The following is a 15,146-nucleotide window of genomic DNA, read 5'->3' on the forward strand; positions in this document are numbered from 1 at the left end:
AAAATGATGGTGGTGATGATGATAATAAGCGAATCCATCTTCCCCCACTGACTTTGCTTTTCACAAGTATCAGATCACAAGTATTCAGAAGTCCTTGATTTACAACTGTTCATTTATAGTGACCGTTCTAAGTTACCACGGCACTGAAAAAGGCAACTTGTGATCTTTTTTTCACTGTTACGACCTTTGCAGCTTCCCCATGGTCAAGTGATCAAAATTCAGATGCTTGGCAACTGACCCATATTTATGACAGTTGCAATGTCCCAGCGCCACATCCGTGATCCCCTTTTGCGACCCTCTGATAAACAGAGTCAATGGGGAGCCCAAACTGCACGGATTCATTTAATAATTAAGGCAAAAAAGGTCGAATTATGGGGCAAAACTCACTTAACAAATGTCTCACTTAACAACAGAAATTTCGGGCTCAATGTTGGTCGTACATTGTGGACTACCTGTATTCAGATCACAATGGCGATCCTGCCAGGAGGTTTCAGCCATCCTAAATACACACACCAGTTGGCAAGCGTCCAAATTTGGTGAGGATCTTGCAAGGATTGTAAATATGAAGACCAGTTGTAAGTCACTTTTTTCAAACAATTGCTAAATACCGTATTTTTTGGAGTATAAGACGCACCTTTCCCTCCCTAAAAGAGCGTGGAAATGTTGGTGCATCTTATACACCGAATACAGCCATTTTTGGCCTTCGGAAGCCTCACCCCCGTATCCAATTTTTACAAAATATGGGTGAAAAACAGGCCATTTTTCGCAAAAACGGAGGTGTTTTTCCCTTCCTCCAGCCCCCAGGAGCACTCTGGAGGCTTCAGCAGGGCTGGGGGAAGGCAAAAATGCCCCGATTTTTGTGAAAAATGGCCTATTTTCCACCTGTTTTTCATAAAAATAGGGGCATTTTTGCCTTCCCCCAGCCCCGCTGAAGACTGCAGAGTGCTCCTGGGGGGCCGGGGAGGACCAAAACTTTTTTTTTCTTACTTACCTCTTCAAAATCTTGGTGCGTCTTATACCCTGGTGTGTCTTATACTCCGAAAAATACGATAGCCATAAGTTGAGGACTAGCTGCATACCTTGGTTATTCCAGACTACAGTTCTGTAGTCTGATATTAAACACAGTATCGGATAGCTATAGCAATAGCAATAGCAATAGCAGTAGACTTATATACCGCTTCATAGGCCTTTCAGGCCTCTCTAAGCGGTTTACAGAGAGTCAGCATATTGCCCCCAACAATCTGGGTCCTCATTTTACCCACCTCGGAAGGATGGAAGGCTGAGTCAACCCTGAGCCGGTGAGATTTGAACCGCTGAACTGCTGATCTAGCAGTAGCCTGCAGTGCTGCATTTAACCACTGCGCCACCTTGGCTCAGCTAGTAGAATCAGAAAGATAATAGCGCTGAAGAAAATGCAGTTAGCCCTCGACTTACGACCACAAGTGAGCCCAACCTTTCTTTTGCTAAGTGGGACAGTGCCCCATTTTACAACCTGTCTTGCCACTGTTGTCAAGTGAATCACTGCAGTTGTTAAGTTAATAACATGGTTGTTAAGTGAATCTGGCTTCCCCCATTGACTTTGCTCGTCGCAAAAGGGAATCGCATGACTCCGGGACACTGCAACCGTCATAACTATGAGTAAGTTGCCCAGTGTACAAATTTTAATCGTGCGACCATGGGGATGCGGTAATGGTCGTAGGTGTGTGAAAAACAGTTGTTGCTCAATTTTTTTCAGCGCCGCCGTAACTTCGAACCATCACCAAACGAATGGTCGTAAGTCGAGGACTACCTGTATGTTGTCAGGATGGGAACATAGGGTAGTCCATTGCTAAGGACTTTACTCGGGCGCAGTTGTGGGAAACGAGCCCGAAAATGCGAATAAGCAGGTTCTACCTTCATTTCGGTTTGAGTTGGGACTTCCGTCTGTGGGTGATGCATCGCCACGATTTCTTGTATGATATTATGAAGACCCTTTGGGACCATCTCAAGGACGGGTTTGGTCTGAGGATGGAGAAGACAAAGAAGCCTGACAATGGTCCTAATAAATGACTAATTTTCCTTTGAAGTTTGGTCCGAGACTCATGAATCAATTACGGCATTTTGAGGAAACCTGACAAAGTCACTTTCTTAAACAACCAGGTTGTTGCTGAGTGTGAATCAGTGGTGGGTTCCTACCAGTTCGGCCCGGTTCGGCCGAACCGGTAGTAGTTTGGCGGCTGGAACCAGCAGCAACCCAGGCCTGACACGTCCCTGAACCGATTCTCCAGGTGGCGCCATAGGCACCGCCATCTTGGTTTTTTTTGCTTCTGCGCATGCGCAGAGCAATTTTGTATTGCCCTGCGTAGATGTGCATGCGCACGAGGAAACCAGCAGTAGTGACTGCCGGAACCCACCCCTGGTGTGAATGTTGCTTTTCAAGAGAATTTTCATTTCTTTCACCTGCTATTTACTTTTTAAAGATGCGGGTGGTCCAATCCAGATCTTTCTATGTTTGACCCAGTTGGAGTAGAACCCTGTGACTTCTATCCAGTCATGTAGAACGGAGTTCCCCAACCTCTCTGGGTTGGTGGCCCGGAGCAGGGGGAGGGGAGAAAGGGGAATGATTTTGTAGGCGGGGCAAATGTTTGTGGCGACGCGAGTGTGAGTGGGGCTGCAAGCAACCGCATCGAGGCTCTTGCGAGTGTGACCATGGGCACCCATGAGAAAGCTCACACGAGTGGGGTCACGGGACCCATGATGAGGCTCACGCAAGTGGGGCCACAGGGCATCTGAGATGATGTTCGTATGAGTGGGCCCGCAGGCGCCTGCCGTGATGTTCCTGTGAGTGGGGCCACGGGCACCCATGATGAGGCTCACGCGAGTGCGGCCACAGGTGCCCACGATGAGGCTCGCACATGTGGGGCCATGGCCACCTGTCACGAGGCTCGCATGTGCCTTTGTGGAAGCACGCATTGGCTGGCCACTCCCTTGGCTCGGTGGCAACTAGCCAGCTTGGGGGCCCTCTGGTGTAGAAGACTGGATAGTGGAGTTCAGAAGATGAGAGAAGAAAAATGGATGGAAATGACCGGATTTTAGAGGACTGTGAAGGCGATATCCATAATGGGATTCGCCAGTGGACTAGGCTGCCTTCAAAGACAGTAGGCGCTACTTGTCTGGAGGTGTTTCAACCGATGCTGACGGCCATCTGCTTGGGATTGTGGAGTCACGGATTCCTGGGATCCGAACTGGATGAGCTCAGAGATCCCAGATCCCCAACCCTTCCTTCCCATGATTCTGTGAGAACATAATCCAATAATAAAGGGCTTCCAGATGATCTCCAAGCCCAGCTCATGAGCCTGGATTTCTCAAAGGGAAGGAACACCATACCCTCTCGTACAGTATATGAAAGACCGAGCCTTCCTCGAAACATGGGAATTTTAGTTTCTTTGGCTCCTGCGGAGGAGGAGATACTAAGACAGGTAGAATCTTCTCCGGAAGAAGAACAGATCCTGAAAAAAAAAAAGAGAGAAAAGAATCCATCTCAACTAGCTGGTCCTCCTCATGACGGGAACTAATCAAGGAGAGAAGAAATCTATGAAATATCCTGACGGTGACGACAATTAATCAGTGGAATGGCTTCCCTTACAGAGGGAGAGACAGCCTAAATAGTATAGGGCAGGGGTGTCAAACTCAAGGCCTGCGGGCCGGATCCAGCCCACTGGGCTGCTCTGGAAACATCCAAGGACCAGCCTGTGGTGCCTCTGCCAGCAAAAATGGAGCTTGGGAGGACCACCTGGTGTCTGTTTTAGGCCGTGATGGCCTCCTGCAGCCCTCAGCCAGTGAAAGTGGAGCTCGGAGGGCTGCATAAGGCTCTCCCAGGCTCCATTTTCACTGGCAGAGGGCTGTAAGAGGCCATCACGTTCGAAAATGGAGCTTTGATGAGTGACATCAAGCTGGCCACGCCCCCTGCCCGTGGCACTCACCCCCGAGGTCAAACTCAGCCTGACGTGGCGCTCAATGAAATCGAGTTTGACATCCTTGGTATAGGGTTTCCTGTTGTGGCCTGCCAACCGCCAGCGGAGCTGGCAACAGATTCGGACAGTGAGGAGGTTGGGGAGGAACCTGGGCCAGTCCTGGAGTCTGGGGAAGGCTCTGAGGAGGGCTCTGTGTTGGAGGCAGAGAGGGGGCCAGGGCCGGTTATGCCAGTTATCAGCTGCCTTTGGAGTCGGAGATCAGTGGGGCAGAAGAACAGCTGGAGCCTGTTCCCAGTGTGCGCATGCGCAGAGTTGCCAGGCGAAGGGAACAGCTAAAAAACAGGGGTCAACTTGGTAGGAAGGCCACAGGTGGACAATGAATGGCCCCTCCCAGAAGGAATAAAAGAGGAGCAAAAGGGGAGTGGAGTTTGCAGGAGAGACAATTAGTTCGCTTAATTGGTTCGTGACTCTCCGAGGCTCCTTGCCAAGTTCTGCAGAAATCGTGCAGGCAGCTCTCCAAGCCAGATAAGGTCTGTGACCATCAATCCTCCCTTGAAAGACTTTGCTGGATGTGAAGGAGCAGAATTCACAGGAAATGAATAAAAGGGGTTTTTTTTGTCGGGACCAGGAATTTGCTCGGGAAGCCTGGGTCAGAACATTTCCTGCCTGAGCAAGGGGTTGGACTAGAAGACCTCCAAGGCCCCTTCCAATTCAATGGCAGTCAACGCTTACGTGAAGCTTCGGAAGGTGGTGGCAAGATGGCTAAAGCTTCACACTTTGGCGGAGTACGGGGCGGTGAGAGATCCCTCTCCACAGCTTTGGGTTCCTGAAGAGCTTTCCGCTCTTCTTTAACTTGTTCGGTGGAGCCCGATTCAAGCAAGATAATTATGGGTCCAGTTGGTGTGCATAAGGTGTCCAACGTCCTCTTAGATAACACCTCACATGGCTTCTCTTCAGGTTGAACCGCCTGGATTACTTGTTCTTCCTACAATGGAGGATGCAAAAAAGTGAGAACAGTTATGAGGAACACCATCAGTGGTGGGATTAAAAAAAACTTTGCTATCAGTTCTGTGGGTGTGGCTGGGGAATGATGCTGCAAAATCCCCATTCCAGGGGAAGGATACTGTGAAATCTACATTCTCTCCCCACTCCTGGGGGAAGGATACTGCAAAATCTTCATTTCCACCCTATTCCAGGGAAAGGATACTGCAAAATCTCTATTCCCTCCTCACTCCAGGAGGAAGGATACTGTAAAATCCCTATTCCCTCCCCGCTCCAGGGGGAAGGATACTGCAAAATCTCCATTGTCTCCCCACTCCTGGGGGAAGGATACTGTAAAATCCCCATTCCCTCACCACTCCTTGGGGAAGGATACTGCAAAATCTCTATTCCCCCCACCACTCCAGGGGGAAGGATACTGCAAAATCTCTATTCCCTCCTCACTCCAGGGGAAGGATACTGCAAAATCTCTATTTCCACTCCATTCCAGGGGAAGGACACTGCAAAATCTCCATTCCTTCCCCACTCCTGGGGGAAGGATACTGCAAAATCCCCATTCCCTCCCCACTTCAGGGAAAGGATACTGTAAAATCCCTATTCCCTCCCCACCCCACTAACCTGCTTGCCAGCTCCGTTCTGTGCAGGGCAACAAAAGAAGACCCAGCTGATCAGCTGGGACTCGGGAGGCAGTGAAAAATGGGGGCAGAGCCAACCAGAGGTGGCATTTGCTGGTTTCCCGAACTACTCACAATATATGTCAGAATTGGCTGAATACCACCTCTGGATGCCATCCATTTTGCGCTAGCTGGAATGTCAGATTAAATAAACATAAATAAAAAATGTGGCGCCATATTTTATGAAGGATAAAACTTGTATGGGAAATCTCTTATCTTTCTTCATAACGTATGAAGAACGGCTGCAAAAACTGGGCATGTCTAATTTAATGAAAAGAAGGACTTTGCCGGGGGTGGGGGGACATGATGGCAGTCTTTCAGTATTTGAGGGGCCGCCACAAAGAAGAGGGAGTCAAACTATTCTCCAAAGCACCAGAAGAAGCAATGGATGGAAGACAAGACAAGACAAGAAGCAATGGATGGAAACTAATCAAGGAGAGAAGCAACCTGGAATTAAGGAGAAACTTTCTAGCAATGAGAACAATTAATCAATGGAACGGCTTGCCTCCAAAAGTTGTGGGGTGTTTCCATCACTGGAGGTTTTAGGAAGAGATTGGATGGCCATTCGCACAATTAAATACATACATGCATACATACATACATACATACATAATCTATATCTAATCTATAATCTATCTATCTATCTATCTATCTATCTATCTATCTATCTAATCTATCTATCTATATCTATATCCATATCTATCTATCTAATCTATATCTATATCTATCTATCATCTATCATCTATCATCTATCATTATCTATATCTATATATCTATATTTATATCTATCTATCTATATCTATCTATCTATCTATCTATCTATCTATCTATCTATCTATCTATCTATCTATCATCTATCTATCTTTATATCTATATATCTCTATCTCTATCTATCTATCTATCTATCTATCTATCTAATCTATCTATCTATATCTATATCTATATCTATATCCATATCTATCTATCTAATCTATATCTATATCTATCTATCATCTATCATCTATCATCTATCATCTATCATCTATCATCTATCATCTATCATCTATCATCTATCATCTATCATCTATCATCTATCATCTATCATCTATCATCTATCATTATCTATATCTATATATCTATATTTATATCTATCTATCTATATCTATCTATCTATCTATCTATCTATCTATCTATCTATCTATCTATCATCTATCTATCTTTATATCTATATATCTCTATCTATCTATCTATCTATCTATCTATCTATCTAATCTATCTATCTATATCTATATCCATATCTATCTATCTAATCTATATCTATATCTATCTATCATCTATCATCTATCATCTATCATCTATCATCTATCATCTATCATCTATCATCTATCATCTATCATCTATCATCTATCATCTATCATCTATCATCTATCATCTATCAATCATCTATCATTATCTATATCTATATATATCTATATTTATATCTATCTATCTATCTATCTATCTATCTATATCTATCTATCTATCTATCTATCTATCTATCTATCTATCTATCTATCTATCTATCTATCAATCTTTATATCTATATATCTCTATTTCTATCTATCTATCTATCTATCTATCTATCTATCTATCTATCTATCTATCTATCTATCATCTATCTATCTATCTATCTATCTATCTATCTATCTATCTATCTATCTATCATCCATCCATCCATCCATCCATCCATCCATCCATCTATCACCTCTTTGTCTCTCTCTGTCTCTAACTCTGGTGGTGCAGTGGTTAGAATGCAGTATTGCAGGCCGACTCTACCCACTGCCAGCAGTTTGAGCCTGACCGGCTCAAGGATGACTCAGCTTTCCATCCTTCCGAGGTAGGTAAAATGAGGACCCAGATTGTTGTAAACCGCTTAGAGAGGGCTGGGTGCCAAAATGATATGTAAAAATAAATTGGAAGGATATTGTCGAATGGACTAGAAGCAGAAAACAGTGGTGCTTGTAGAAAATAAATAAAATACATAAAACTGGAGACCTTGTAAGGAACAATAATCTCTTCCACGACTGGTTGAGGTGTTGGTGATGAGTCTTCTTCCTCCAATCCGTTCTCTTCCTCCAGAGCTCTGAAGTTTAGATGATTATTCAGCTGATTATCCCTGCACAGGTCCTTACGTTTTCGGGCTGCGAAGGTGAAGCTGAAATGAACCTTCCGGGGGTGGTATTCACTTACCTTCCCTACCAGTTCACAAATGTGCTTTGGCTAAAAAAAGGGGAGGGGCCTAAATGGGATGCCATAGAGTCAGGGCGGGCAAGGTCACCCGCGATTTGTGGTACCAGTTCTGTCGAACCGTCCCGAACCGGCTGAATACCAGTTACTCTGGAACCTACTCAACCCGGAGAAAAATCCAGTTGTGAAATCCACCCCAACTTCCCAGTGGCTAAGAACTGCTCGTTCCCCCACCTTCGGCATTCCCCCTCCCCGCCCCCTGACCTCATACCACCACTCCTCAACTCGGCTGATACTCACAGGGACTCTTGGAACGAGACTGAGAATCCGAAATCGTCGAGATGGTCTCCATCTTGAGATCGACGTCGTAATTTTGGTCATCCAAGGCGTCAAAGTCGGCTTTGAGAATCTTGCACCGGCTTGGGACTCTATTTATGGCGAGCTGAATGGTGGTGACAATTCAACAACTTTTAATTATTTAAAGTAATGAAAAAGGTGTTTTGATATTTTCGTCGCTCGCCTTTCATTTTAACCCTCCTTTGGCATCCTTTCTTTCACGATTCTATTCCAATTGCTGGTAGTAAGGCCCCAACCTTGCTCTGGGGATAAACAGACTTGTTAGCCTGTGTTGAGAGAGAAACTTTGAGCTGCTGGCACTCCTAATAAAGGAATCATTGATTGAAATACAAAGGATTTGTTGTGTTTGGGGAGCTGGGTCAGAACAAGAAGGCTGAGTTAACTGAGCCAGTCAGGATCACTCTCTTTCCCTCTATCTACCTACTGTATTTCTCTCTTGTTCTCTATTTCTCTCTCTCTATCCCTCTACCTACCAACCTACCTACCCTCTCTCTCTCCCTCCCTCCCTACTGTATTTCTCTCTCGCTCTCTACCTAACTACCTACTCTCTCTCTCCCTCCCTCCTTCCCTACCCTCTCTCCCCCTCTACATACCTACCTACTCTCTCTCCCTCCCTCCCTCCCTACTGTATTTCTCTCTCTCTTCCCCTACCTACCTACCTACCTACCCACCTACCTATCCTCTCTCTCTCCCTCCCTACTGTATTTCTCTCTCCCTCTCTCTCCCTCTCTCTACCTACCTACCTACCTACCTACTGTACCTACTGTATTTCTCTCTCTCCCTCTACCTACCTACCTACCCTCCCTCCTTATCTACCTACCTACTGTATTTCTCTCTCTCTCCACCTACCTACCTACCCACCTACCTACCCTCTCTCTCTCCCTACCTACTGTATTTCTCTCTTGATCTCTACCTACCTACCTTCTCTCTCCCTCCCTCCTTCCCTACCCTCTCTCTCCCCCTCTACATACCTACCTACTCTCTCTCCCTCCCTCCCTCCCTCCCTACTGTATTTCTCTCTCTCTTCCCCTACCTACCTACCTACCCACCTACCTACCCTCTCTCTCTCCCTCCCTCCCTACTGTATTTCTCTCTCCCTCTCTCTCCCTCTCTCTCTCTACCTACCTACCTACTTACCTACTTACCTACCTACTGTACAGGGGTGGGTTTCAACCGGTTAGCGGCGGTCCCTGCGAACCGGTTGGTCGCCGAACCCGGAAGTAAGTAACTTCCGGGAACGGCGAAGGGCGCACCCGCCCGCCCTCCTTACCCGGTTTTGATGAGTTCTGCGCTTCCACGCATGCGCAGGACGCATACAGCGCCTGCGCGATCCTCCAGGAGCAGCTGGAGCATCGCACAGATGCTAGTACACATGCGTGCGCCGCGCGCGTGCACGAGGATGCCGCTGGCCCCATTCCAACCGAACCGGTTGGAACGGGGCGAGAAACCCACCCCTGCTACTGTACCTACTGTATTTCTCTCGCTCCCTCTACCTACCTACCTACCCTCCCTCCTTACCTACCTACCTACTGTATTTCTCTCTCTCTCTCCCTCTATCTACATACCTATTTTTTTAAAATTTGCCTCTTCAAAACCTTGGTGCGTCTTATACTCCGAAAAATACGGTAGTTTATTAGAGGCCAAGTGTACAGGTAGTCCTCGACTTAACAACAGTTCACTTAGTGATCATTCAAACTTATAATAGCACTGAAAAAAGTGGCTCATGACCATTCTTCACACTTATGACCATTGCAGCATCCTCATGGTCCTGTGAGTTACATTTGAATGCTTGACAAGTGGTTCGCCTTTATGACGGTTGCAGTGTCACAGAGTCAGGTGTGACCTGACAAGCAAAGCCCATGGAGAAACTAGATTCACTCAACAACGGTGTTACTAATTTAAGGACTGCAGGGATTCACTTACCAAATGCGGCGAGAAAAGTCGTGCAATGGGGCAAAAATCACTTAATAAATTCCTCACTGAACCACAGAAATTTGGGGCTCAATTCTGGTTGTAAACTGAGGATTGCAAAGGACAGAACTGAGAACCAGGCGCCCTACGTTCTACTTTTTCCTTCCTTCACTGTCTCTCATTGCTCCTCCCAGGGTGTAACAGGCAAGATGTTTTCCTAACGGCCAATCCAAGCACAGTTTGGTATGCGGCTCCCTCCTTTTTCCAGCTGGGTGACCTTGAGGCAGCATCTCGAGAAGATACAGCCTTTACTTTCGCTTCCCCAAGCATTTTCCCACACATGTCTCTGGGTCACTGCATGGCAGCAAACCACAATCAGGCATAAGGTGGCAGCTGACACAGGCCTTTTCAGGGGCCACCCCTTCATCTCTTTTTTTTGCAATCTGTTTTTTTTTTATTTTTAAACATTAAAAAAAACAATATTAAAAAAAATGATCTCATCCATTACATGCAGCCTGTCGTTTGGTTACAAGTGTTTTTGCATCCATATTCTCAATTACATTTACAATCACAGATTTTTCGTCTAATATAAGTAAATACCTCACTTTCACTGTACAGTGTATATTCAATTACAATTAATATTTTTTCCCAGTAAACCTAATTGCCTTACATTCTTGATTGTCTGTTTAATAACAAATATACCTTCGTGGCCCGTCAAAAACCGCGGTCCACTAAAGCGCGCCCGATTAAAGCGCGTACCTGACGTCATCAGCAGCGCGACAAATACGACCGCGGAGAAAAAAGGGCGCTTTAAAAAGCGCTTTTAAAGCAAGCCGATTCACATAAAGGTAAGGGTTAGGTTTAAGGTTAGGGTTAGGGTTAGGTTAAGGGTTAGGGTTAGGTTTAGGGTTACGTTAAGCGTTAGGGTTAGGTTTAGGGTTAGGTTAAGGGTTAGCGTTAGGTTTAGCGTTAGGTTAAGGGTTAGGTATAGGGTTAGGTTTAGGGTTAGGTTAAGGGTTAGGCTTAGGGTTAGGTTTAGGGTTAGGTTTGGGGGGGTTAGGTTTAGATTTACGCATTAATTTTAAGTTTACCGCTCACAGCGTGCTGTTTTCGTCGCGCTGTGATGACGTCACGTACGCACTTTCATCGAGCGCGCTTTAGTCTACCGCGGTTTTGTGGTGGAACCCTATACCTTTATATAATCACAGATCCCAATGTGAAAGAGATTTACCAACCATTTATATTTGTAGATCACTGTTTCCAATTATGCAGGGACGTGCAGTCACTAGAGGCAGGGGAGGTGTGACCTCACCAGTCATGAGGAAAAGGAAAGAATTTTAAAGATTTTTTTTTAAAATAATTAAAGCCAAGGTAGTTGCTACCAGATTCACAGTGACTTGGAACAGTGCTTAGTGTTAACTATAGGAGGAGGCCAGAGAAATAGGGGCCTCCTGTGCATAAGCCTTTTAAGAGTTAAGCAAGGGTTAACAAGCAAAAAATTTCATATGCAAAGGAGGCACATGTTCTCTCGCCTCCTGTAAAGGGCATTTTTAGAGGCTTTTTAGAGTTCTCTGGGAGCAACTAGCTCAGTCTGACTCAGAGCTCTGGCCTTTCATGAGGACAGGCAGAAGCAGAGTTGAAATCGTCTCTGAAACAGCTGGAAAAGGTGCTTGTGTGGGGAGGGGGGAGGAATTCAAAAAGTTTGATCGGAAGGCAGCAGGGGAAAGGGGGGTATGGCAGAGGAGCTGCTTTCAAGCCTTTGGAAAATACATCCAATCCAACTTCTGTGTTTGTGTTTGTTTGAGAGTGAGTGAGTGAGAGAGGGATCCAATTTCTCTGTGTGCGTGTGTCTGTTTGAGAGAGGGGGGAGGGAGGGAGAGAGGGAGGAAGGAGGGGGAGGGAGAAGAAAAAGAATGGGAAAACTTATTTTGCAAGGGGGAAAAATGCTGTCGCTTTAAATCGGAACTGAGCATGCCTGGCTGTGGAATTCTGGGAGTTGAAGTCCACAAGTCTAAAAAGCTGCCTCACCAGCCATAAAGCTGACTGCACGTCACTGCAATTATGTATAATCCCACCAATCAACTATCGAGTATCCTTATGTTCATTGTTGCCCTTGTACATCATACATTCAAACAAAGATGTTATTCCTTCATTTTTCAACAAGGTATTCTAAATAGTCACTTCATGTATATACCAATTTGTAATTACTTCCTTATTAAAATTATTTATCAGCAAGATATCTTTATAATATATTCTTAGGGTTATACATTATATCACCAATTCTCTATCAAGTATACATAAATTCATTGTTATCCTTATCCATTTAAAAACAAAAAGTTCTAAAGTATTCAATTCATATATGTATATGAATACCAGTGGTGGGTTTCAAAAATTGTTGAAACCTACTCTGTGGGTGTGGCCTCCTTTGTGGGAGTGGCTTGCCACCCATGTGACCGGATGGGAGTGGCTTGCTGCCCACGTGACTGGATGGAAGTGGCTTGCTGCCCATGTGACCGGATGGGAGTGGCTTGCTGCCCATGTGACCGGATGGGAGTGGCTTGCTGCCCATGTGACCGGATGGGAGTGGCTTGCCGCCCATGTGACCGGATATGAAATTATGAATCAGTACTTAGGTCGGTCCAAGTAGCTATTCAGAAGTTAGTGGTTAGAAGCAATCGTAAAGCAAGATATGGAATTAAAACCATAAATATTTTGTTGGCTATTTGAAAGGGAGTATAATATATATTTAATTTTACACATGTTAGCAGCTGCTGGAATTGTGTTTGCACAACAGTGGAAAAACAGAGATATGTAAATGAATAAATATTACAATGTGCAGGAATAAATAAATTGACAATTAAAATCATGAAGGCTTTGAATACTTTTTCACGTGGGATTGGTTTTAGCAATTGCCAACTAATGGAAACAGAAATTAGAAATCCAAAAGTATGAAAGAAAACACTAATTATGTAAGGAAAGGTCCCTAAAATGTATAAGGAAATATTACTAGATCATTATTAATGCGTAGATAACTGCGGGACATTACACACCCACCAGTGGTGGGTTTCAAAAATTTTTGGAACCTTTTCTGTAGGTGTGGCCTGCTTTCCGGGTCCACTGGTGGCACCTCTTCTAACTGGTTCGGTAGATTTGACGAACCGGTTCTACCGAATAGGTGCGAACTGGTAGGAACCCACCTCTGATGAACACCCCTCCCTTGGTTTAACTGTTTAACATCTACATGAAGCCGCTGGGCGAGATCATTCGACGGCACGGGACAAAATACCATCAATACGCGGACGATACCCAGTTGTATCTGTCTTCCCCGTGCCAACTCAGTGAAGCGGTTGACGTGATGTGCCAGTGCCTGGAGGCTGTCAGGATCTGGATGGGGGTCAACAAGCTTGCACTCAATCCAGACAAGACCGAGTGGCTGTTGTGTTTCCCTCCCAAAAATTTGGTTAGTAGTCCATCACTCAGGCTGGGGGGTGAAATTTTACTCCCCTCAGACAGGGTTCGCAATTTGGGAGTCCTCCTGGACCCACAGCTGACCTTAGAACATCATTTGTCGGCTGTGACCAGGGGGGCATTTGCCCAGGTTCGCCTGGTGCACCAATTGCGTCCCTACCTGAACCGGGAGGCACTCGCAACAGTCACTCATGCCCTCGTGACCTCAAGACTGGACTACTGCAATGCGCTCTACATGGGGCAGCCCTTGAAGAGCATTCGGAGACTTCAGCTCATCCAGAATGCAGCCGTGTGAGCAATTGTGGGTGCACCTCGGTACACCCACGTTACACCTATCCTCCGCGAGCTGCACTGGTTACCGATTGGTCTCCGGATACGCTTCAAGGTGCTAGTCATCACTTATAAAGCCCTTCATGGTATTGGATCTGGGTACTTGAGAGACTGCCTGCTGCCAATTACCTCCCAAAGACCCATTAGATCACACAGGGTTGGCCTCCTCCAAGTTCCGTCTACCAGCCAATGCCATCTGGCTACTACCCGGGGGAGGGCCTTCTCTGTGGCAGCTCCGGCCCTCTGGAACGAACTCCCCGCAGAGATTCGGACCCTCACCTCTCTCCAGGCCTTCCGAAAAGCCGTTAAAACCTGGCTGTGTCGGCAGGCCTGGGGGTCGATGAGTTCCCTTCCCCTCTCGATTGTGTGTCTGTTGGTTATTTTAAATGCTTGTATTTGTAGTTCTTGTGTTTCCCTTCCCCTCTTGGGTTTGTGAGCCGCCCTGAGTCCCGCTGGGAATAGGGCGGCATATAAATAAAACGAAACCTGAAACCTTGGTGATTAATTCAGGAGCCCCTCACCCTTTTCTCTTTTAGAAGATCTTTAGGATCTGTCTTCTTACTAGAAACAAGATAGCTTTTTCATTGGAATAATATAGCGTCAGGCGGGCCAGTCATAAAAGACAACCAGATGAGCTCATTCTATTTTACAGGTAGTCCTCGACTTACAACTATTCACCTAGTGACCATTTTAAGTTTTACAACAGCACTGAAAAAAGGAACTTAGGATAGTTTTTTCACAGGAGCCTTGCGGGATCCCCAAGGCCATGGGGTCAAAATTCTAACAACTTGGCAATTGGCTCATACTTATGACCGTTGCAGGATCCCAGGATCACATAATCCCCCTCTTGCGACCTTCTGACCAGCAAAGCCGAACAGGAAGCCAGACTCGGCTTAACAACCTTGTTACTAACTTAACGGCTGCAGCGATTCACTTAGCAACGGTGGCAAGAAAGGTCCCAACCTGGGGGTAAAACTCACTTGATAACTGTCTTGCTTAGCAACGGGAAATTTTGGGTGCAATTGCGGCCGTAAGGTATTCTTTCTGGTAACCAATTCATTATCGCGCTGAGCGATCTTTCTTTAATGCTTTGGATAGTAAGATGGGAGGCGTATAATTTAATAATAAGCAATAAATAAATAAGTGCCCTTTCTCTCCAATTATTCAATCCAAAGGAAACAAAGAGACAATACCGTTTTCTCCCGCAAGTATACAGTTGGTTTCATGGGATCTGAGGAGCTGGCAATCA

Source organism: Thamnophis elegans, chromosome 1, assembly GCF_009769535.1.
Source record: "Thamnophis elegans isolate rThaEle1 chromosome 1, rThaEle1.pri, whole genome shotgun sequence".
Classification (NCBI taxonomy): Eukaryota; Metazoa; Chordata; class Lepidosauria; order Squamata; family Colubridae; genus Thamnophis; species Thamnophis elegans.